General features: G+C 37.6%; 1 protein-coding gene and 1 pseudogene across 6 annotated transcripts in view; both read left to right on the forward strand.

Moving 5' to 3' along the window:
* Nucleotides 1–23986, forward strand: part of NRG4 (neuregulin 4) — a 135725-nt gene that overhangs the window by 16209 nt on the left and 95530 nt on the right. The gene's annotated exons all lie outside the window — the stretch shown is intronic.
* On the forward strand, nucleotides 19987–20533 carry LOC137760189 (surfeit locus protein 1 pseudogene; annotated as a pseudogene).

Consider the following 23986-nt stretch of genomic DNA (forward strand, 5'->3'; position numbering starts at 1 on the left):
ATGAAAACTCTTTTTGATCTATTTCTACTAAGATTTGAACACTCTATAGAAAGAGTTTGAAACAGAGTGTAAAGCTTGGGGATTTTCTTGATTTAAATTACTCTTTTTTTTAAGCATGTATTATTATTGGAGTGGTGGCTTTTATGACTACTGTATAAAGTCTGCTAGGTGATTCTCTATCTACTTTTTATGGTTAAGTTTGCTGGCTTAAATCGTATATGATGTACACGTGCCCATCTTCTTTCACTATGAGAGGCAGCATTGCTAGGTGGATGCCTCCCTCTCTGGCCTCATCTTATGCCATTATCTGTTCAAACTGCACAGGTCTTCTTTTAGTACAGGTACCCTAGTTATCTGACTATTATCTAAATTCCCACAGTTATAAGATTCCAAAGGGAAGCCAAAGTTATAATAACATTCACTAATGAACAAACCACTTATAAAATTGGTTGTCCCTCATGCATGCATCCTTGTCTAGCTTAGAGGCATTGTTGGCCAGTCTTTTTATGACTGTTGAATACTCCTATAAAACACAAATACAATACAAGTGATTTTAGGGCAAAATTGTGAATCTTGAAAAGATGGAGGAGAGATGATGAAAATGATGTTGGTGAACTCAAATCACAAATGACAAATGAAGATTTGGCAGAGCTAGGCCACAACAATTGAAAAATAGAGAAATTGCAATGATGATGATGACTCTCATCTCTTAAAATATTTGGATATCAGGATTAAAGGAGGGCCTTGGGAAAATTGTCAACAATGTCAAATTTTTTACAGCCTTCTTTACAACTGTCCATATGGAAACTAGACATTAGATGAAATCTGTTTATATATAACACAATTTTGTCAGAAAAATTATGCCCAAGTCCCCACTTGATCTGTTCCTTCTAAGAATTAGCACACACTGGTATCGCTTATATGTGGAATCTAAAAAATGGTACAAATGAACCTATTTATAAAACAAATAGAGTAACAGATGTAGAAAACAAACTTATGGCTACCAAGGGGGAAAGGGGGGGTGGGAGGGATAAACCGGGGAATTGGGATTGACATATACACACTACTATATATAAAATAGATAGCTAATAAGAACCTACTGTATAGCACAGGGAACTCTACTCAATACTTTGTAATGACCTATATGGGAATAAAATCTAAAAAAGAGTGGATATATGCATATGTATAACTGATTCACTTTGCTGTACAGCAGAAACTAGCACAACATTGGAAATCAACTCTACTCCAATAAAAATTAATTATGAAAAAAGAATTAGCACATAATTGCAATTATAACCCAAATTTGTTAAATATAAGTTGAAATAAACATCAAAATTCTTACCACTATTTTTTTTTAATTTAATTTAATTTTTATTTATTTATTTTTGGTTGCATTGGGTCTTCGTTGCTGTGTGCGGGCTCTCACCAGCTGCGGCGAGTGGGGGCCATTCCCTGCCGCTGTGCGCGGGCCTCTCATTGCGGTGGCCTCTCCCGTCGCGTAGCACCGGCTCCAGGCGCGCGGGCTTCAGCAGCTGTGGCATGCGGGCTCCAGAGCACAGGCTCAGCAGTTGTGGCACACGAGCTCAGTTGCTCCACATCAGCTCAGTTGCTCCGTGGCATGTGGGATCCTCCTGGACCAGGGATCGAACCTGTATCCCCTGCATTGGCAGGCGGATTCTTAACCATTGCGCCACCAGGGAAGTTTCTTACCCCTATTTTTATACGAAATTTTCATCTCTTTTAAGTGGACTAACTTTTTTTTTTTTGGCTGTGCCATGAGGCGTTCAGGATCTTAGTTCCCCAGCCAGGAATCGAATTCGTGCCCCCTGCATTGGGAGCATGGAGTCTTAACCACTGGACCACCAGGGAAGTCCCTAAGTGGACTAACTTTAAATGGCTTTTTTTTTATAATAGCAATCATCTTCAGAGAAAGAGGATCTCAGATACATTCTGTACCTGGGATTTAAAAGAATTTTATATATCCTATATCTTGGATTTTGAGAATATATTTACATATTCCATTTATAAGTAAATTCATAAGACTAAGTATGTATAGTTTATTTACCATGGCAAATTTTTTAAAATTCTGCCACTTACAAGCTGTACCTTGGGAAAAGCCACTTCACTTCTCTTAGCGTCAGTTTCCTTTGTAAAAAGAAGATAATCCCTACATTGTAAAACTATCGTTAAGGCTTATATATTGTATATGAAGCTTGTATTATTTTGTCTGGCATACTGTGAGTGCACAGTAAATGGTAGCCATTATTATTAACTCACATGGATATTAATGTCAGTCACATGTGAACATTTTTTTTACTTTGATTTTTTTATCCACAGTTCTTGTTCATAAAATACTGAGAGGGCATACAGCAATTCTGTGAAGCCAAAATATAGATCTAATTTAGGTTCATTCTTTTTTTTTTTTTTAACATCTTTATTGGAGTATAATTGCTTTACAATGGTGTGTTAGTTTCTGCTTTAAAACAAAGTGAATCAGCTATACATATACATATATCCCCATATCTCTTCCCTCTTACGTTTCCCTCCCTCCCACCCTCCCTATCCCCCCCTCTAGGTGGTCACAAAGCACCGAGCTAAGCTCCCTGTGCTATGTGGCTGCTTCCCACTAGCTATCTATTTTACATTTGGTAGTGTATATATGTCCATGACACTCTCTCACTTCATCCCAGCTTACCCTTCCCCCTCCCCGTGTCCTCAAGTCCATTCTCTAGTAAGTCTGCGTCCTTATTCCCGCCTTGCCCCTAGGTTCTTCATGACCTTTTTTTTTTTTTTTTTAGATTCCATATATATTAGGTTCATTCTTGAATAATCAGTTGTATTATCTGAATCTGATTCACATTTGGGGGCCAACAAAGATTTTCTTCTTGACCAATCTCTAGCCAGGGTCCTCTAAACCCTCTTCTCGACTAGGCCTCATCCTTGAACAGAACAGTAACATACCTTCTAACAGCTGAAGGCCACATCCCTAGAATTATACTCCCCCCCACCCCCAAAGTGCCTGCCTCAGGAAACTCAAGGCTGCCAAAAGAATTTACCTGAAGGTAGGGTTCCTATCTCCCACCCTCTATGGGAGTGTAGGAGCCTACCTTAGATAACTGCCAGTTAACAAACCCAGATGGGACACACATGGAAAAACCTCCCCACCTTCTTGCTTTTTGTAATTTTTCAATTCCTCAACTCTATTAAGCCCCCACTCACCTCCCCTCCCTATTCCCTCATTCTCCCTTTAAAACACCCAGTCAACTTTGTCCAAATCAAAGTTGAATTCAGTTCATGTTACCTTTTCATTTTGTTGATGATTTCTTTGCTGTACAGAAGTTTTTTAGTTTGATACAGTCCTACTTGTTTTGACTCTTGTTGACTTTGTTTTTGGAATCAGATCCAAAAAATCATTGCCAAGACCATATCAAGGTACTAACTACCTAAGTTTTCTTCTAGTTTTATGGTTTCAGGTCTCACATTCAAGTCTTTAATCAATTTTGAGTTAATTTTTGTGTATGCTATAAGATAGTAGTCGTTTCATTCTTTTGCATGAGACTATCCAGTTTTCCCAATACCATTTAGGGAAGAGACTGTCCTTCCCCACTGTATATTCTTGCCTTCTTTGTCATAGATTAATTTACCATATAGGCATGGGTTTATTTCTGCGCTCTCTATTCTGTTCCATTGATGTATGTGTCTGTTTTTATGCCAATATAATACAGTTTTGATTACTATAGCATTGTAATATAATTTGAAATTGGGGATGTGATGCCTCCAGCTTTGTTCTTCTTTCTCAGCGTTGCTTTGGCTATTCAGAGTCTTTTGTAGTTCCGTACAGATTTTAGGGTGATTGGTTCTATTTCTGTGAAAAATGCCATTGGAGTTTTGATAAGGCTTGTCATATATAGCCTTTATTATGCTGAGAAACGTTTCATCTACATCCACTTTGTTGAGAGTTTTTTATCATAAATAGATATTGAATTTACCACCATGTTCTTAGTTTCTTTACCATAGTGTTCTTCATTTCTTCTTGTGGAATCAGGCTTCAGTCTGGGATCATTTACCTTTAGCCTGAAGAAATTTCTTTGTTGTTTTTTTGTAGAGTAGGTCTATTAGCCACAAATACTCTCAGCTTTCATTTTAAAGTGTCTCTATTTTGTGTCATTCCTTGAAGAATATTTTTCTTAGGTACAGAATTCTAGGATAGAAGAATTTTTGTTTTTTCTTCAGCACTTCAAAGATGTCCTTATTCTTCTCTTCTGACTTATTTTGTGATGATAAATTAGCCATTGGTTTTTTTTAAACAACATCACCCTATTTCCTGCACCCCCCAGCTCCTGGCAACCATTGTTTCACTTCCTGCCTCCATGAGTTTGACTTTTGCAGATTCCACATACAAGTAAGATGATGCAGTACTTGTCTTTGTGTGTCTGGTTCAGTCTACCCAGTGCTATGTCCTCAAAGTTCATCCACGTTATCACAAATGACAGGATCTCCTTCTTCCCTAAAGCTTAATAACATTCCATTGTTATACACCATACCAGCTCCAACCATTCATTTGTTGATGGACAACTAGATTGACTCCATATCTTGGGTATCATGAATAACGCTGCAGTAAACGTGGGAATGCAGATATCTCCTCAAGATTTGATATCATTTCCTTTGGATGCACATCTAGATGGGGGACCACTGGATCACAGAGCAGTTCCAATTCCAGTCTTCTGAGGAACCACCATACTGTTTTCCATAACGGCTGTACCAGTCTACATTCTTATCAACAGTACACAAAGGCTCCTTCTCTCCACATCCTCACCAACACTTGTTATTTTTTGTCTTTTTGATAATAGTAATTCCAACATGTGTGAGGTGATATCTTACTGTGGTTTCAGTCTGCACCTCCCTACTGATCATTGATGTTGAGCATCATCCCGTATATTCATTGGCCGTTTGTATGTCTTCCTTTGAGAAATGTCTATTCAGGTCCTTTGCCCATTTTTAAAATCAGGTCCTTTATTTACAAAATAAGTTATCACTCAGAACCTTAATTCATTGGCCGTGTTAACAGGTTTAAGACATTTCAATTTACTCAAGATAAATAATTCAATCTTTAAATAAAGAACTATAAGGTGTTTGGAAAAAACCAAAAAAACAAAATAAAATCAGGTCATCTACCTTCTTGCTATGGAGTTGTTTGAGTCTCTCATATATTCTGAATATATGCTGAACTCCTTACCAAATTATGATTTGCAGACATCCTCTCCTGTGTCATAGGCTGCCTCTTTACTCCGCTGAGTGTCTCCTTTGCCATGCAGAAGATTTTAGTTTGATGCAGTCTCATCTGTTTATTTTTGCTTTTGTTGCCTGTGCTCCTGGGAGTCATATTCAGAACATCCCAGACCAATGTCAAGAGGCTTTCTTCCTATGCTTTCCTCTAGTAGTTCTACAGTTTTAGGTCCTATGTTTAGGTCTGTAATCCATCCTGAGTTGACATTTGTATGTGGTGTGAGACAACGTTCCAATCCCACTCTTCTGCACACAGACATTCAGCCTTCCCAGCACCATTTATTGAAAAGACCATCTCATCTCTGTTGTTCACCCCTGTCAAAGATCAACTTACTGTAAATGTGAGAATTTATTTCTGGGCTTTGTGTCCTATTCCATTGGTCTCTCTGTCTGTCCAATGCCAGTACTAAGCTGCCTTGATTACCATAGCTTTATAATATATTTTGAAATCAGACAGTGTGATGCTTCCAGCTTTGTTCTTTCTCAAGATTGCTTTGGCTATTCAGGGTTTTTTTGTGGTTCCATAGGAACTTTAGGATTTTTTTTTCTATTTTTTGTGGAAAATGCCATGGAATTTTGATAGAGATTGTTTTGAATCGTATATCTTTTTTGGGTAATATGGAGATATTCTTCCAATCCATGAAGATGGAACGTCTTTCCAATTATTTGTGTCATCTTCAATTTCTTTCATCAGTGTTTTATGACTTTCACTGTACAGCTCATTCACCTCCTTGGTTAAATTTGTTCCTAAGTATTTTATTTTTTGTAAATGGGATTGTTTTCTTAATTCCTCTTTAGATAGTTCGTTGTTAGTGTATAGAAATGCAACTGTTTTTTGTATATTGATTTTGTATCTTGCAGCTTTACTGAATTCATTGATTAGTTCTATAGTTTTTTTGGTGGCGTCTTCAGGGTGTTCTATATGTGATATCATATATCTGCAAACAGAGAATTTTGTTTCTTCCTTCCTGATTTGGATGCCTTTTATATCTTTTTCTTGCCTAATTGCTCAGACTAGGGTTTTCACTACTATGTTGTCTTGTTCCTGATCTTAGAGAAAAAGCTTTCAGCTTTTCACTGAAAAGTTATGGTGTTAGCTGTGACCTTGTCATATAAGGCCTTTATTATGTTGAGGTACATTCCATCTATACCTAATTTGTTGAGAGTTTTTAATCATGAAAGGATCTTGAATTTTGTCAAATGCTTTTTCTGTAACTATTGAAATGATGGTAGGATTTTAATCCATCCTTTTGAAACTGCACTCCTTCTTGGGTGGGACTCGAACCCACCTGCACCTCAGAGTGGGGCTTGAACACACAATCCCTGGCTTAGGAGGGGACTTGGACCCACTGTCTTTTGATTAGAACTGCTCACTTGGTGTCAATACTTACTGAAGCTCAGGTTCTTTTGCCTCATTACAGAAACAATTCAGCATGAGGCAAAGAATGAGTTTACTAGCATAGGACACTGGTGAGAGATACAAGGAGGCCGGCAAGGGAGCAAAGCCCCAAGAACAAAGAGGGATACATTTTTATAATCAAAGAAAAAGTGGGGAGGGGAGAAGACCACCTACTTCCTCATTCTTGGGCAGACATCAAGACTTACATCATTAGTTCCTCCTTTGGCCCTACATGGTTTAACCGGGACTGTCATGGTGCTATTTAAATCATATGTATATTAGCAAAAGGGTGGTGACAAATACTAAAATATGGTAATTCATGTTAGGTTTCAGTATAATGTCCCCTTTCACCTAATTTCTTTCCCCTGTCACCTATATTTCTGTCTTGGCTACATGCAGAAATGCTACTCTTCAAGGACTCTTAACTCTCTGACTTCACAAGATTGAGACCCTGTATCTATTGTCTTGTATTTTAACTGTCAGGGTTTGTGGCTTGAGTGTGTTGGCACTTGGATGCACCTGGTCTTCCTTCAAGGTAGTGTAGATTGTTGCTAGGTTACTGGATTCTTTTCTTGAGTGGTCATTAGCTTACAACAGTCTCCGAAACTCCCTTAAAATTCCCTTTCTGTCTTTAATCCCCTAGTGGGATTTCTAAACTGACTATTTAATTATCCTACTCTATCCCTATCACTTTTGTTAATATAGTGAATCACATTGATTGATTTGCATATGTTGAACCACTTGCATCCCAGGAATAAATCCCACTTGATCATGGTGTATGGTGACTTTTAATGTGCTGTTGAATTGTTTTGCTAGTGTTTTGTCAAGGATTTTTACATCTATTTCATCAGGGATATTGGCCTGTAATTTTTAAATTTTTTCTTGATATATCTCAATAAATGTTAGTCAATTTTTCTAGTCTTTTCAAAGAATCAACTTTTGGCCTTGTTAATTCTCTCAATTGTATGTTTGCTTTCCATTTTATTGTTTTTGCTTTTTATTTCCTTCTTTAAACTTTCTTTGATTTTTTTCCCTCTTATTTTTAGTTGGATGTTTAGCTTATCATTTGTAAGCAATTTTTCCCCTTAACATATGCATTTAAGGTTGTAAATTTTCCTCTAAATGTGGCTTTAGTTTAATCCATATGTTTTAATGTATAATATTTGCAAAGTTGAGTTAAAATATGTTTTAAATTTCTTCACTGACCCATTTAAAATTTCTAGTTTATTCTCACTATGGTCAGAGAACTTAACTCTGTATGATTTTAATCATTTAAACATTTCTGAGACTTGCTTTTCAATAATGATATGTTTTTTATAAATGTCCTGTGTATGCTTTAAAGAAGTATATTTAGCAGTTGTTAGGAGCATTGTTTTATGTATCTTCATTTGATCAAGTTTGTTTATTATGTAGTTCAAACGTATATCGTTGTTCTAACTTTTTACCTAAATGAAATAATCTGCCAGTTACTTTTCCAGCAACAAGAAAAGTGGGTTTATTTGGGATCAGCAGAGAATTTCAATTTGGGGTCTGCAACCATGGTGAGCTACGTGCAAGTCCCCACACAGCAAAGGAAGGAGAACACTTTTATAGAGGAGAGAAACAAGTTGGAAAGGCTATAGTAAACAAAGAGTCCGTGACTTTTTCATTGGCCAAGTTCCTAAGAGGAGAGGGGAGAAGTCTTCTTCCTGTTTACTCTATCTCATCTGTTTCATATTTATTTTCTCTCCTTTGCCTTCTCTGGGATTTTTTTTTTTTTTTTTTTTTTTCAGTTTTCCCCTCTGCTAGTTTGAACTTAAACAGTTTCTATTGTACTGGTAGTTACCTTAGTAAGTATAACATACATTCTTAACTTAGCAAAGTCTAACGTTATTCAATACTTTTGCTGTCATCCCAGAAAATAAAAGGACATTAGAACACATTTAACTTACTCCTTCCTAACTTTCATGCTTTTGTTTTCAGGTATTTAATGCTACATGCATATTAATTAAACTCAAAGGACATTTCCACTTTTTATATAGTGTTTATTTAGATTTACCACCATATTCACAGCTTTTTTTGCCCTTAATTCCTTCTTATATCTATATCGTTAGCTAGAATCATTTTCCTTTCTTGCATTCATTCTTCAGTACTTTCCATTCATACTTTAGTGCAGTTTTTTAGTGGAACTTTTTTCATGTTTGGTTTATCCAAAAAATGTTTACATTTTAAAAAATAAACCTGTTATGAACATTTGTGTACAAATCTTCTGGTGGACATATGTTTTCGTTTCTTTTAGGTAGATTCTTAGGAGGAGGATTGCTGGGTTGTATGATAAACACATGTTTAAATTTTTAAGAAACTGCCACACTTTTCCAAAGTGGCTATACCATTTTACATTTCTACCAGTTTTGTATGAGGCTTCCAGTTTCTCTACATCCTTGCCAAAACTGTATTGTCAGTATTTTTTATTATAGCCAAGCCATTCTAGTAGGTATGTAGTAGTATCTCATTGAGGTTATTTTTTTTAATTGATTTTATTTTTTATTTACTTATTTTTGGCTGCATTGGGTCTTTGTTGCTGCGTGTGGGCTTTCTCTAGTTGTGGCAAGCAGGGGCTACTCTTCGTTGTGGTGCACAGGCTTCTCATTTCATTGGCTTCTCTTGTTGCAGAACTCACGCTCTAGGCATGCGGGCTCAGTAGTTGTGGCTTGTGGGCTCTAGAGCCCAGGCTTCATAGTTGTGGCACATGGGCTTAGTTGCTCTGCGGCATGTGGGATCTTCCCAGACCAGGGATTGAAACTGTGTTCCCTGCGTTGGCAGGCAGATTCTTTTTTTTTTTTTTTTTTTAATATTATTTATTTATTTATTTATTTATTTATTTTTGGCTGTGTTGGGTCTTTGTTTCTGTGCGAGGGCTTTCTCTAGTTGCGGCAAGTGGGGGCCACTCTTCATCGCGGTGCGCGCGGGCCTCTCACTATCGCGGCCTCTCTTGTTGCGGAGCACAGGCTCCAGACGCGCAGGCTCAGTAGTTGTGGCTCACGGGCCTAGTTGCTCCGCGGCATGTGGGATCTTCCCAGACCAGGGCTTGAACCCGTGTCCCCCGCATTGGCAGGCGGACTCTCAACCACTGCACCACCAGGGAAGCCCTGGCAGGCAGATTCTTAACCATTGTGCCACCAGGGAAGTCCTCTCATTGAGGTTTTAATTTCAATTTCCCTAAGTTGAAAAAGTGGTTGCCCATTTTTTGATTGGGTTGTCTTCCTTTTATTTCATTTGTAAGAGTTATTTATATCATCTGGATACAAGTCTCTAATCAGATATATGATTTGTAAATATGTTCTCCCATTCTGTGGCTTGCCTTTTCATTTTCTTAATTTTTTTAATTGAAAATGTTTTAAATATTGATAAAGTCTAATTTGTCAATTTTTTCTTTTATGAATTGTGCTCTTGCTGTCATATCTAAGAAATCTTTGCCTAACCCAAAGTCACAAAGATTTTCTTCTAGAAGTTTTATAGTTTTAGCTCTTACATTTAGGTCTGTGATGTATTTTGAGTTAATTTTTCTGTATGCTTTAAGGTAAAGGTATAAGTCTGTTTTCTGCACATGGATATTCAAATATCCCAGTACCATTTGTTGAAAAGACTATCTTTTCCTCATTGAATTACCTTGGTTCTTTTGTCAAAATAATATAAGGGTTTTTTTTCAGTTCTTGATCTGTAGATTCGGCACATTCCCTATCAGTATCCCAACAGCATTTTAAAAATAGCAATTGGCAAGCTAATTCTAGAATTTATATAGAAAGGCAAAGGACCTAGAATAACCAAAACAATTTAGAAAAAGAAGAACAAAGCTAGAGGACTTAACACTACCTGATTTCAAAATTTGCTGTTGTAGTAATAAGGGAGTGTGCTTATTTCCAGGAAGAAAAGAGAAATGCCAACTTTAGGCCACTGTCTTTATTTTTGAATTCTTTTCCATTATGGTTTATTACAAGATATTGAATATTGTTTATGTATTTTATATATAGTAGTTTATGTCTGCTAATCCCAAACTCTTAATTCACCCCCCCCCACACCTTTCCCCTTGGTAACCATAAGTTTGTTTTCTATGTCTGTGAGTCTGTTTCTGTTTTGTAAATAAGTTCATTTGTATCATCTTTTTAGATTCCACATATAAGTGATATCACATGATATTTGTCTTTCTTTGACTTACTTCACTTAGTGTGATAATCTCTAGGTCCATCCATGTTGCTGCAAATGGCATTGTTTCATTCTTTTTTATGGCTGAATGGTATTCCATTGTGTTTACGTACCACATCTTTATTCATTCAACTGTCATCGGACATTTAGGACATTTACTTATTCCATAAATAGGACATTTATTTATTTCATAAATAGTGCTGCTATGAACATTGGGGTGCATGTATCTTTTCAGATTATGGTTTTCTCTGGTTATATGCCCAGCAGTGGGATTGCTGGAACATATGGTAACTCTGTTTTTAGTTTTTGAGGAACCTCCATTCTGTTTTCATAGTGTCTGCAACCAATTTACATTCTTACCAGCAGTGTGGGAGGGTCCCCTGTTCTCCACACCCTCTCCAGCACTTATTATTTGTAGACTTTTTAATGATGGCCATTCTGACTGGTGTTAGGTGATGTCTCATTGTAGTTTTGATTTGCATTTCTCTAATAATTGGCGATGTTGAGCATCTTTTCATGTGCCTATTGGCCATCTGTATGTCTTCTTTGGAGAAATGTCTGTTTAGGTCTTCTGCACATTTTTTGATTGGGTTTTTTTTTGATATTGAGTTGATTGAGCTTTTTGTATATTTTGGAAATTAATAGACCACTATCTTTAAAGCAGAAGTTTCTCTGTTTAATTTCTTGTTATCAGGACTGTAATCTGTTTTGGATATTGCAAAGGCATAACCATCATAGGCATTGAAAAATTTCAGAAAGTATTCTGGTTGATGGGTTTTTATCTTTTTGAGATAAGACTAGTGGCAGCTAACATTCTTTTCTTGTGTTTGGGAGGTGAACCAGAAGAACCTGTAGAACCTGTAAGAATGAGATTTAAAGGTGTGTCACTGGCCAGTACATTCTTTTGTGCAGTTCATTCCATCCAGAATTATTTTTTACAGTTTATGAAACACACACTTCTCTTCAGCTTATGTTTAAGAAGATGAAGTTTGAAGTGTTGATAATTTTTCTGCCTTATTTATATAAATTAAAATGAAATATGGGAAGATTGGTAAGCTCTTTTAAGAAATTCCCTTGATAATTATTAAAAAGCTTGTCATTTTTTAGTAAAACATAAGAAATTACAAGTCAGTCTAGCAGTCAACTATCAGCAATAAATTCATAACAAAATATTTGTTAAATATCTACTGTTAATAAGGCAGTAGGCCAGATTTAGCCTAGAGGGATAAAGATAAGTAAGACACTATTCCATGGTTTATATTAGGGTCCACTCCTGGTGGTGTACATTCTCTCAGTTTTGACAAATGTATAATGACATGTATCTACCATTATAATATCCTGTAGAATAGTTTCATTGCCCTAAAAATCCTCTGTGCTCTGCCTATTCATCCCTCCCTCCCCTCTAACTGCTGGCAAGTACTGATCTTCATACTGTCTCCATAGTTTTGCCTTTTCCAGAATGTCATATAGTTGGAATCATACATCGTGTAGCCTTCTCAGGTTGGTTTCTTTCAGGAAACCTATAGTCTAGTTAAGGAAATAAAGCATATTCATATAGAGACTAAAGAGAAATCCAGGGTAGTAAATTAAGAAAGTTATTGAGTTTCTCCTTTTTATCTTTTCTCTAGGTGGTTCATTCTCCATTTTTCTTCCAGTGAATTCCTTAGAGTTTTATTCCGTTCATCAACCTGGTAGTACCCTGTGGATATGTTCTAGTTGCAGTCCTAAAAGATATTATACAGCACAGAATACCATAGACATTCAAATTGTAGACTAATATGATGGTTCTCAAAGTACCAAACTAGCACCATACCATCCTCTGGGAACTTGTTATAAATGCAAATTTTCAGACCCCACACCAGATCTACTGAATTAGAAACTCTGAGGGTAGGGCCTAGCAGTCTATTCTTTAACAGACCTTCCAGATAATTCTGATGCTTGCTGGTTTATCCCTTCACCTGTTGACGGACATTTGGGTTTTTCCAGTTTGGGGGTGTTACGAATAATGCTACTGTGAATACTCATGTACACATCACTGTGCAGATGTGCTTTTTACTCCTCGTGGGTAAATATGTGAGAGTGGAATTTCTGGGTCATATGGTTGGTTTATTAGTTATCTTTTGCTGCAAACAAATACTCAGAGGCTAAAAACAACAAAAATTTATCATCTCACAATTTCTTTAGGTCAGGAATCCAGGAATGACTTAGCCAGATAGTTCTGGCTCAGGGTCGGTCAAGGTGTCAGTCAGGACTTGTGCTCATCTCAAGGATGACTGGGGGGAAATCCACTTCCAAGCTCACACATGTGGCTATTTTCAGGCCTCAGTTCCTTGTCATGTGAGCCTCTTTATCAGGTCTGCCTCGTGACATGGCAGCTGGATTCCCCCAGAGTAAAGAAATCTAAAAGAGGGAAAAAGAGACATCTAAGACAAAAGCCACAATCTTTATAATCTAGTCTTGAAAGCAGCATGTCATTACTTCTGCCGTATCTGTTCTGTAGAAGTAAGTCAGTAAGTCCAGCCCACCCTGAAGGGGAGAAGGTTATACAAGAGTGTGAGTATCAGGAAGTGGTGTTCATTGGGATGCACCTTAAAGGCTTTCCACCACAATAGATGTCTGCTCAAATTTCTAAGAAATTGTCACACTGTTTCCCAAAGTCTTTATACCACTTTACACTCCCACTAGTGATGATGAGAGTTACCATTGTTCCACATCCTTGCTGACATCTGATATGGACAGCCTTTTTCATTTTAGGCATTCTAATAGGGATGTAGATTTTCATTGTGCTTTTATGTTGCCTTTGTCTGGTGATTAATGATGTTGAGCATGTGCTTATTATTTATTCATATGTCTTTGGTAAAATGACTTCACATTTTTTTTGCCCATGTTTTAACTGAGCTGTCTTATCATTGAGTTGGAAGAGTTCATTTATATATATATATAAACATATATAAAAACATTAAATATATAAATATAAAATGCAAATCCTTTGTCAGATACATTTATAGGAAATATCTTCTCCCACTTTGTGGCTTGCCTTTTCATTGTCTTAATGGTGTCTTTCAAAGAGCAAAAGTTTTGGGACTTCCCTGGTTAAAACTCCATGCTCCCAAGGCAGGGGGCATGGGTTCGATCCCTGGTCAAAGAACTAAGATCCTGCATGCCACGCAGTGTGGCCAAAACCCAGCAACAACAACAAAGAGCAAAAGTTTTTATTTGCTCAAGTCTAATTTATCCATTTTTTTTCTTTTATGGTTCATACTTTTTATGTTCTAAGAAATCTGCTTTCTCCAAAGTTGCAAAGATTTTTGGAGATTTTCTTTTTATTAGTGTGAACTGATGGAGGATTGGGAACCTCTCAGTAATGTTATAGCAAAATACTATAACAACTATTTTTCTTAACATCTTTATTGGAGTATAATTGCTTTACAATGGTGTGTTAGTTTCTGCTTTATAACAAAGTGAATCAGTTATACATATACATATGTTCCCATATCTCTTCCCTCTTGCATCTCCCTCCCTCCCACCCTCCCTATCCCACCCCTCTAGGTGGTCACAAAGCACCGAGCTGATCTCCCTGTGCTATGCAGTTGCTTCCCACTAGCTATCTATTTTACGTTTGGTAGTGTATATATGTCCATGCCACTCTCTCACTTTGTCACAGCTTACCCTTCCCCCTCCCCATATCCTCAAGTCCATTCTCTAGTAGGTCTGTGTCTTTATTCCCGTCTTGCCACTAGGTTCTTCATGACCTTTTTTTTTTTTTCCCCCCTTAGATTCCATATATATGTGTTAGCATACTGTATTTGTTTTTTTCTTCCTGACTTACTTCACTCTGTATGACAGACTCTGTAACTCCATCCACCTCACTACAAATAACCCAACTTCATTTCTTTTTATGGCTGAGTAATATTCCATTGTATATATGTGCCACATCTTCTTTATCCATTCATCCGATGATGGACACTTAGGTTGCTTCCATGTCCTGACTATTGTAAATAGAGCTGCAGTGAACATTTTGGTACATGACTCTTTTTGAATTATGGTTTTCTCTGGGTATATGCCCAGTAGTGGGATTGCTGGGTCGTATGGTAACAAGTAACTATTTTTATAATTCATGTATGTGTAATATGTAGAAACTGCTTTGTATGGCTATACATTTGCTGTTGAACTTTTCATGTTTCTCATCAACTAGACTATATGCTTCTTAAGAGTAGGAAATGATTTAACTCTTGCGATTCTTTTGTTGTCTGCTACAGAGTAGGGACTCAGTAAGTATTTGTTGGTTTGAATTATGTATTTTGAATTTAAATAGAAGTGGGATATTTATGTGTAAGGGTTCAAAAGTGGAGCTTATAAGAATGATTAGGGCTGTAAATAAAAAATGAGAGTTTTTTCCATAGAGGAATAATTGAAGCCATGGGAATGGACTAGATCTCCAAGGGAGAGAATGTACAGAGTTGAACCTTGGAGATAGCACCTTTAAGCTATAATCAACAAGGATGCTTTATTTGATCTGCTCTTAAGAGGAAGGATGAATTTGGTTCAGTTATTTGCGTTTTTTCTGACATCTCTGCTTGTACTATATCTATGCCATTGAATATTAAAATAATATTTTCAGTTCGAATAGTAAGAGTAGAATCTTTCAGTAGTCAAAAATTCATCCAGTTCAAGTACTGAATTATGAGGAAGATTTAATTTGGCCTTAAGGCCAAATTTTAGCAATGTTTTCAATTAATTATATCTAATTGGTAATAGTATTTATTTATTTTTGGCTGCATTGGGTCTTTGTTGCTGCACACGGGCTTTCTCTAGTTCTGGCGAGCAGGGGCTACTCTTCGTTGCAGTGCGGGGGCTTCTCATTGCAGTGGCTTCTCTTGTTGCAGAGCACAGGCTCTAGGCACACGGGCTCAGTAGTTGTGGCGCACAGGCTTAGTTGCTCCGCAGCATGTGGGATCTTCCTGGACCAGGGCTCGAACCCATGTCCCCTGCACTGGCAGGCGGATTCTTAACCACTGTGCCACCAGGGAAGTCCCAGTAATGCTACTGAATTCAGAATGCTGCTTTTGCATTGTACATTGTTTTAAGTTACAAGCCCAGTGCTTCTTAACGTAGAGTCTGGGTATTTGGATGCTATTCTCTCTCTTTAGATGTTTCATCCTTGAGGTGTTTTTTTTTTTTTTTTTTTTGGCTGCATTGGGTTTTTGTTGCTGCGTGAAATTTTTAGAGCAATTTTAGGTTAACAGCAAAATTGAGCAGAAAATACATGGAGTTCCTATATGTTTCCTGCTTCTATACATGCACAGCCTCCCCAGCTATAAACATCACATTGACACATCATTATCACCCAGAATCCATGGTTTATATTAGGGTCCACTCCTGGTGGTGTACATTCTCTCAGTTTTGACAAATGTATAATGACATGTATCTACCATTATAATATCCTGTAGAATAGTTTCATTGCCCTAAAAATCCTCTGTGCTCTGCCTATTCATCCCTCCCTCCCCTCTAACTGCTGGCAAGTACTGATCTTCATACTGTCTCCATAGTTTTGCCTTTTCCAGAATGTCATATAGTTGGAATCATACATCGTGTAGCCTTTTCAGGTTGGCTTCTTTCACTTAGTAATATGCACTTAGGGATCCTCTATGTCTTTTCATGGCTTGATATTGCATTTCTTTTTAGCACTGAATAATATTCCATTGTCTGGATGTAGCACAGTTTAATTACCTGTTTTTCTACTGAAAGACATCTTGCTTGCTTCAGAGTTTTGACAGTTATAAATAAAGCTACTATAAACATTAATGTACAGGTTTTTGTGTGGACATAAGTTTTCAACTCCTTTGGGTAAATACCAAGGGATGCAATTACTGGATCTTATGGTAAGAGTTATGTTTAGTTTTGTAAGAAACTGCCAAATTGTCATGCAAGTGGATGCACCCTTTTACCTTCCCACCAGCAATGAATAAGAGTTCCTGGGACTTCCCTGGTGGTCCAGTGGTTAAGACTCCATGCTTCCCCTGCATGGGGCACAGGTTCGATCCCTGGTCTGGGAAGTTCTTCCACGTGCCGGTGCAGTGTGGCCAAAAAAAAAAAAGAGTTACTGACATTCCACTTCCTCACTAGCATTTGGTGTTGTCACTGTTCTGGATTTTTGCCTTTCTAATAGGTGTGTAGTTGTATCTCGTTGTTTTAATTTGCAGCTCCCTGATTATATATGATGTTGAGAATCTTTTCTTACGCTTATTTGCCATCTGTATATTTCCTCTGGAGATGTCTGTTAAAGCCTTTTGCCCACTTTTTAATTGGTTTGATCATTTTCTTATATGAATTTTAAGAGTTCTATGTATATTTTGGATAACAATCCTCTATCAGGTATGTCTTTTGCAAATGTTTTTTCCCAGTCTGTGGCTTGTGTTCTCATTTTCTTGACAGTGCCTTTTGTAGAGCAGAGTTTTCTTTTCCAGCTTTATCAAGGCATTATTGACAAATAAAATTGTAATATACTTAAAGTATACAATGTGATGATTTGATATATGTGTGCATTGTGAAAGGATTTTCAAAATCGAGTTAACACATCAATCACCTCATATCATATTTACATTTTCTTAAAATGAGAACCCTTAAGTTCTACTCTCTTAGCAAATTTAAGTTATACAATACTGTATTATCAACTATAGTTGCTTTGTTATACATTAGATCCTCAGACCTTATTATCTTACAACTGAAAGTTTATACCCATTTACCACCTTTCCTCATTTCCCCTACCCCCAACTCCTGGCAACCATCGTTCTATTCTCTGTTTCTATGAGTTTGAGTTTATAATTAAAAAAAACTTATTTTTAGACGCTACATATAAGTGATACCATGCAGTATTGGTCTTTCTCTGTCTGGCATAGTTTACTTAGCATAATGCCCTCCAGGTTCATCCGTGTTGTTGCTAATGGCAAGATTTCCTTCTTCTTTTTTTTTTTTTTTTGGAGTATAGTTGCTTTACAATATTGTTAGTTTATACTGTACAGCAAAGTGAATCAGCTATACGTATACATATATCCCCTCTTTTTTGGATTTCCTTCTCATTTAGGTCACCACAGAGCACTGAGTAGAGTTCCCTGTGCTATACAGTAGGTTCTCATTAGTTATCTATTTTATACATAGTATCAGTAGTGTATATATGTCAATCCCAATCTCCCAGTTCATCACACCACCACCACCTGCCCCGCCCCACCCCTGCTTTCCCCCTTGGTATCCATACGTTTGTTCTCTACGTCTGTGTCTTTATTTCTGCTTCGTAAATAAGATCATCTATACCAATTTTTTCAGATTCCACATATATGTGTTAATATACGCTATTTGTTTTTCTCTTTCTGACTTACTTCACTCTGTATGACAGTCTCTAGGTCCATCAATGTCTCTAAAAATGACCCAATTTCATTCCTTTTTATGGCTGAGTAATATTCCATTGTATATATGTACCACATCTTCTTTATCCATTCATCTATTGATGGAATTTAGGTTGCTTCCGTGTCCTGGCTATTGTGAATAGTGCTGCAGTGAACACTGGGGTGCATGTGTCTTTTTGAATTATGGTTTTTTCTGGGTATGTGCCCAGTAGTTGGATTGCTGGGTCATATGGTAGTTCTATTTTTAGTTTTTTAAGGAACCTCCATACTGTTCTCCATAGTGGCTGTATCAATTTACATTCCCACCAACAGTGCAAGAGCGTTCCCTTTTCTCTACACCCTCTCCAGCATTTGTTGGTTGTAGATTTTCTGATGATGCCCATTCTAACTGGTGTGAGGTGATACCTCATTGTAGTTTTGATTTGCATTTCTCTAATAATTAGTGATGTTGAGCAGCTTTTCATGTGCTTCTTGGCCATCTGTATGTCTTCTTTGGAGAAATGTCTATTTAGGTCTTCTGCCCATTTTTGGATTGGGTTGTTTGTTTTTTTAATATTGAGCTTCATGAGCTGTTTATATGTTTTGGAGATTAATCCTTTGTCCTTTGATTTGTTTGCAAATATTTTCAGGTATAGAAGACAAACTTATTGTTACCCAAGGGGGAAAGGGGGAGGGATAAATTTGGAATTTGGGATTAACAAATACAGACTACTATATATAAAATAGATAAATAACAAGGACCTACTATATAGCACAGGGAACTATATTCAATATCTTGTAATAACCTATAATGGCAAAAAATCTGAAAAAGAACAGATACATATATGTGTAACTGAGTCACTTTGCTGTATACCTGAGACATTGTAAATCAACTATACTTCAATAAAAAAATAAAAGTTAAAAAGATAGTGATTATTATTGATATGCTGAATTCGGTAATAGCTCTAGATTTGAGCAGGAGGTAGAAAGAGCTTTGGAAAGGATGTCTAAGAAAATGAAAGAAGACTACATGTAATAAATAGTATGATTAGGAAGCTGAATGTCTGAGGGCTGGGGCTGCAGGCCAGGGCTGTTGCTGTGCAGGGTGGGCACCAGGCCGGTGTTGTCAGGAGGAACATTCTTCGGGTTGTCCTGTGCCCAGGTGAGGACTCATCCTGGTATGCCCTATGTACCTAGGAAAAGCTGCCCTGTCCCTGCCCTCCACTTTGCCCAGGGGGGTGGGTGAGTATGGGCATTGCAGTACGCTCTGGAACTGCCCCCTGAGCCTCTGAATCAGGCCCTGGTTGCGTGCCCGCTCTGGTGAGCACTCTGTCCTCATGAAAGACCCAGGGCTGGCTCCTCCCGCACTCCTGTATTACACACTTGATTGTAGACATGCAGTAACTTCCTATGCCTCCTCGGGCTAATGCCGGGCCAACCCAAGACTGAAACCCAGGGGTCCAGGATCCTAAAGAAAAGCATAACTAATCATCACAGTTTGCATGTTCCTCCCAAGTGTTGGCCTAGAGACCCAGTAGGTGTGGCAGCTCTTAAGCCGAAGCAACTGCCACAGAAACAGAAGACGACTCCTTTCTCTAGTGGTTTCTGCTTCTCGTTCCTATTACTATCTTTGGCCCAGGGACATGGCAGGTCCAACGTCAGAAGTGGAAGCTAAAGTTGATCACAGAGCTAGAGTCTAGAGTGGTGGCCAAGCCCATCTCAGTGCCAGCAGACCCAATGGAACTGAAAAATCTGGAGTACAGGCCAGTGAAGGTCAGGAGGCACTTTGACCACTCCAAGTTGCTGTCATGATGTTTTGGACCATGGTGAACCCTGCCCAGGAGGCTGGCCTACTGGCTTTCTTTGTTCGGTGGTGCTACCTTTTTACTGTGCTGACCTGGGAATTACCATCCTGCTAAACAGGCGGTTTGTGCCCAGGAAGAAAGTGAATCCTGACACATGGTGTAAAGGACAGATTGAGAGAGAAGTGGACCTAGTCATGATGGTGAGGCTGACAGAAACCAGGAAGCCCTTTGTCTCTGAGAATAATCCAGACAGGAACCACTGGCATTACCACAACCTGGAGACCACGTCCAGGCTGCAGACCCCATTTTCACTGATGCTAACTTCCAGAGCACAGTTCTTAAAAGACCTATTGGAGGGCAAACTAGAGTCACTCTGAGGAATGAGCACCTGCAGTACATCATTCACCTGGTACAGACTCTGTGCAGCCACGTCATACCTGTGGTTTAAGAAATTCCTACCTTGGACTCCTGGTGTGTGAAGAGATTAGCTGATGAGCCCTGTCCCTGAATAATTAGGAAGTCACGGAGTAAACATTTCAAGAGATTTGATTTTATGCTAGATCATGTGCTATCGGTATAAATAAATCTCTACACTACAAAAAAAAGCAGCTGAATACTTGAGATGTTATGATAAAGCACATTATTTTTCAGTCGTCTCGCCTGCCCCCCTAAAAGAAGGAAACTCTAAACTCTAAAGCTGTGCAAAAAAAACAAGATACAAATAAGATGCAAATTCAAATATAGTATGATTTTAATCAACCTAGAGTTTAAGAAAAGAGAATTTATTTTATCTTGCTTTTGGGAATATTATTTTATGAATGGCCCAGGTATTGTGACACTGAAACAAGAGAAGGAAATGTTGTTCTTTCACACTGCATGGAACTATTTACAGTTATATTGACAAAACTGTAGTTTATTGGTTTTCAAGTTTTACATCTAGAGGCAAAGTTATGAAAACACTTCACTAAGGTCACAGACGAGAATGTAAATGTTAAAAACCTTCATGATGTAGGAGTCAAGGTATAGCTGCTAAGGCAGAAAGAGGAAGTGGGGAGAGAAAAGGTGGAAGCAAAGTTAGCAGTACAGTTACTTATTTTACATGTTAAGAAGTTAGTCTGTGAATTGACTCAAGTTCATTGATGAGCACAGAAGTATATTATTTAAAATTACAGATATAACAAAGAGAAGAAATAGATAATAGTGTAACTTATCAAACATTCAAATTAAAGAGGTAGAGGGTAGTGCAAGAGAGCTGAAGCCTCATCTTTCATCGCTGGGAGTTAGATGTTGTCTAGAGTGCTAAATCTAGAAATAGAGAGGATAAGCATTTTGAATTATGGAAGAAGAGCTTGCCATTGATCATATTTGTTCTTCTCTTATTTCTCTGATAATTTCTTAATGGGCTCCTTCTCCAGCCATTAAATGTTGATATTTTCCAGGGATCAGTCCATGGCCTCTGTCTCACACATGTGCACACTCTGAGCTAATGACTTCAGCAACCACCTGTGGAATTTGAGTCCCAAATCTCTTATCTCTAACCTCATTCTTATCGTACATGCAAGATCTGCATTTTCAGGCATTTCCTTCTACATGTCCCAGTAGCATTTTAAATTTAACATGTCTCGAGAGAAATCATTATCTTACTCATGACATCTGTTTTGGTATTCCTTTATTTTGTTTTTACAGCTTTATTGAAACATAATTTATATACCATAAAGTGCACCTATTTTAGCTCTATCAATGACTCTTATCAAATTTGCGACCGCCTCAACAATCCACTTGTAGAATATTTCCATCATTCTAAAAACATCCTTTATGCTCATTTGCATAATTTCCTTTTCCCAGCCCCAGTCCTAAGCAATCATTAATCTATTTCTGTCTCTTTTGATTTGCCTTTTCTAAAGATTTCTTATAAATGGAATCATACAATATGTGGTTTATGTGACTGGCTTCTTTCACTTAGCATGTTTTGTTTTAATTTTTTTAAACTTAAAGGATATGTTATTGGTTATAAATGTCTAGGTTCAAAATTCTTTACCTTTAACACTTCAAATGTTATCCCATTGTCTTCTTTTTTTTAACATCTTTATTGGAGTATAATTGCTTTACAATGGTGTGTTAGGTTCTGCTTTATAACAAAGTGAATCAGCTATTTATATACATATATCCCCATATCTCCTCTCTCTAGCATTTCCCTCCCGCCCTCCCTATCCCGCCCCTCTAGGTGGTCACAAAGCACCGAGCTGATCTCCTTGTGCTATGCGGCTGCTTCCCACTAGCTATCGATTTTACATTTGGTACTGTATATATGTCCATGCCACTCTCTCACTTCATCCCAGCTTACCCTTCCCCCTCCCCGTGTCCTCAAGTCCATTCTCTACATCTGCGTCTTTATTCCTGTCCTGCCCCTAGGTTCTTCAGAACCTTTTTTTTTTTTTAAGATTCCATATATTTCTGTTAGCATATGGTATTTGTTTTTCTCTTTCTGACTTACTTCACTGTGTATGACAGACTCTAGGTCCAGCAACCTCACAACAAATAACTCAATTTCATTTCTTTTTATAGCTGAATAATATTCCATTTGTATATATGTGCCACATCTTCTTTATCCATTCATCTGTGATGGACACTTAGGTTGCTTCCATGTCCTGGCTATTGTAAATAGAGCTGCAATGAACATTGTGGTACATGACTCTTTTTGAATTATGGTTTTCTCAGGGTATATGCCCAGTAGCGGGATTGCTGGGTCATATGGTAGTGCTACTTTTAGTTTTTTAAGGAACCTGCATACTGTTCTCCATAGTGGCTGTATCAATTTACATTCCCACCAACAGTGCAAGAGGGTTTCCTTCTCTCCACAACTTCTCCAGCATTTATTGTTTGTAGATTTTTTGATGATGGCCATTCTGACAGGTGTGAGGTGATACCTCATTGTAGTTTTGATTTGCATTTCTCTAATGATTAGTGATGTTGAGCATCCTTTCATGTGTTTGTTGGCAATCTGTATATGTTCTTTGGAGAAATGTCTATTTAGGTCTTCTGCCCATTTTTGGATTGGGTTGTTTGTTTTTTTGATATTGAGCTGCTGGTAAATTTTGGAGATTAGTCCTTTGTCAATTGCTTCATTTACAAATATTTTCTCCCATTCTAAGGGCTGTCTTTTCATCTTGTTTATGGTTTCCTTTGCTGTGCAAAAGCTTTTAAGTTTCATTAGGTCCCATTTATTTATTTTTGTTTTTATTTCCATTTCTCTAGGAGGTGTGTCAAAAAGGATCTTGCTGTGATTTATGTCATAGAGTGTTCTGCCTATGTTTGCTTCTAAGAGTTTTAAAGTGTCTGGCCTTACATTTAGGTATTTAATCCATTTTGAGTTTATTTTTGTGTATGGTGTTAGGGAGTGTTCTAATTTCATTCTTTTACATGTAGCTGTCCGGTTTTTCCAGCATCACTTATTGAAGAGGCTGTCTTTTCTCCATTGTATGTTCTTGCCTCCTTTGTTGTAAATTAGGTGCCCATATGTGCGGGGGTTTATCTCTGGGCATTCTATCCTGTACCATTGATCTATATTTCTGTTTTTGTGCCAGTACCATACTGTCTTGATTAGTGTAGCTTTGTAGTATAGTCTGAAGTCCAGGAGCCTGATCCCTCCAGCTCTTTTTTTCTTTCTCAAGATTGCTTTGGCTATTTGGGGTCTTTTGTGTTTCCATACAAATTGTGAAATTTTTTGTTCTAGTTCTGTGAAAAATGCCAGTGGTAGTTTGGTAGGGATTGCATTGAATCTGTAGATTGCTTTGGGTAGTAGAGTCATTTTCACAATGTTGATTCTTCCAATCCAAGAACATGGTATATCTCTCCATCTGTTTGTATCATCTTTAATTTCTTTCATCAGTGTCTTATAGTTTTCTGCATACAGGTCTTTTGTCTCCCTAGGT

This window comes from Eschrichtius robustus, chromosome 1 (genome assembly GCF_028021215.1).
Source record: "Eschrichtius robustus isolate mEscRob2 chromosome 1, mEscRob2.pri, whole genome shotgun sequence".
NCBI lineage: Eukaryota > Metazoa > Chordata > Mammalia > Artiodactyla > Eschrichtiidae > Eschrichtius > Eschrichtius robustus.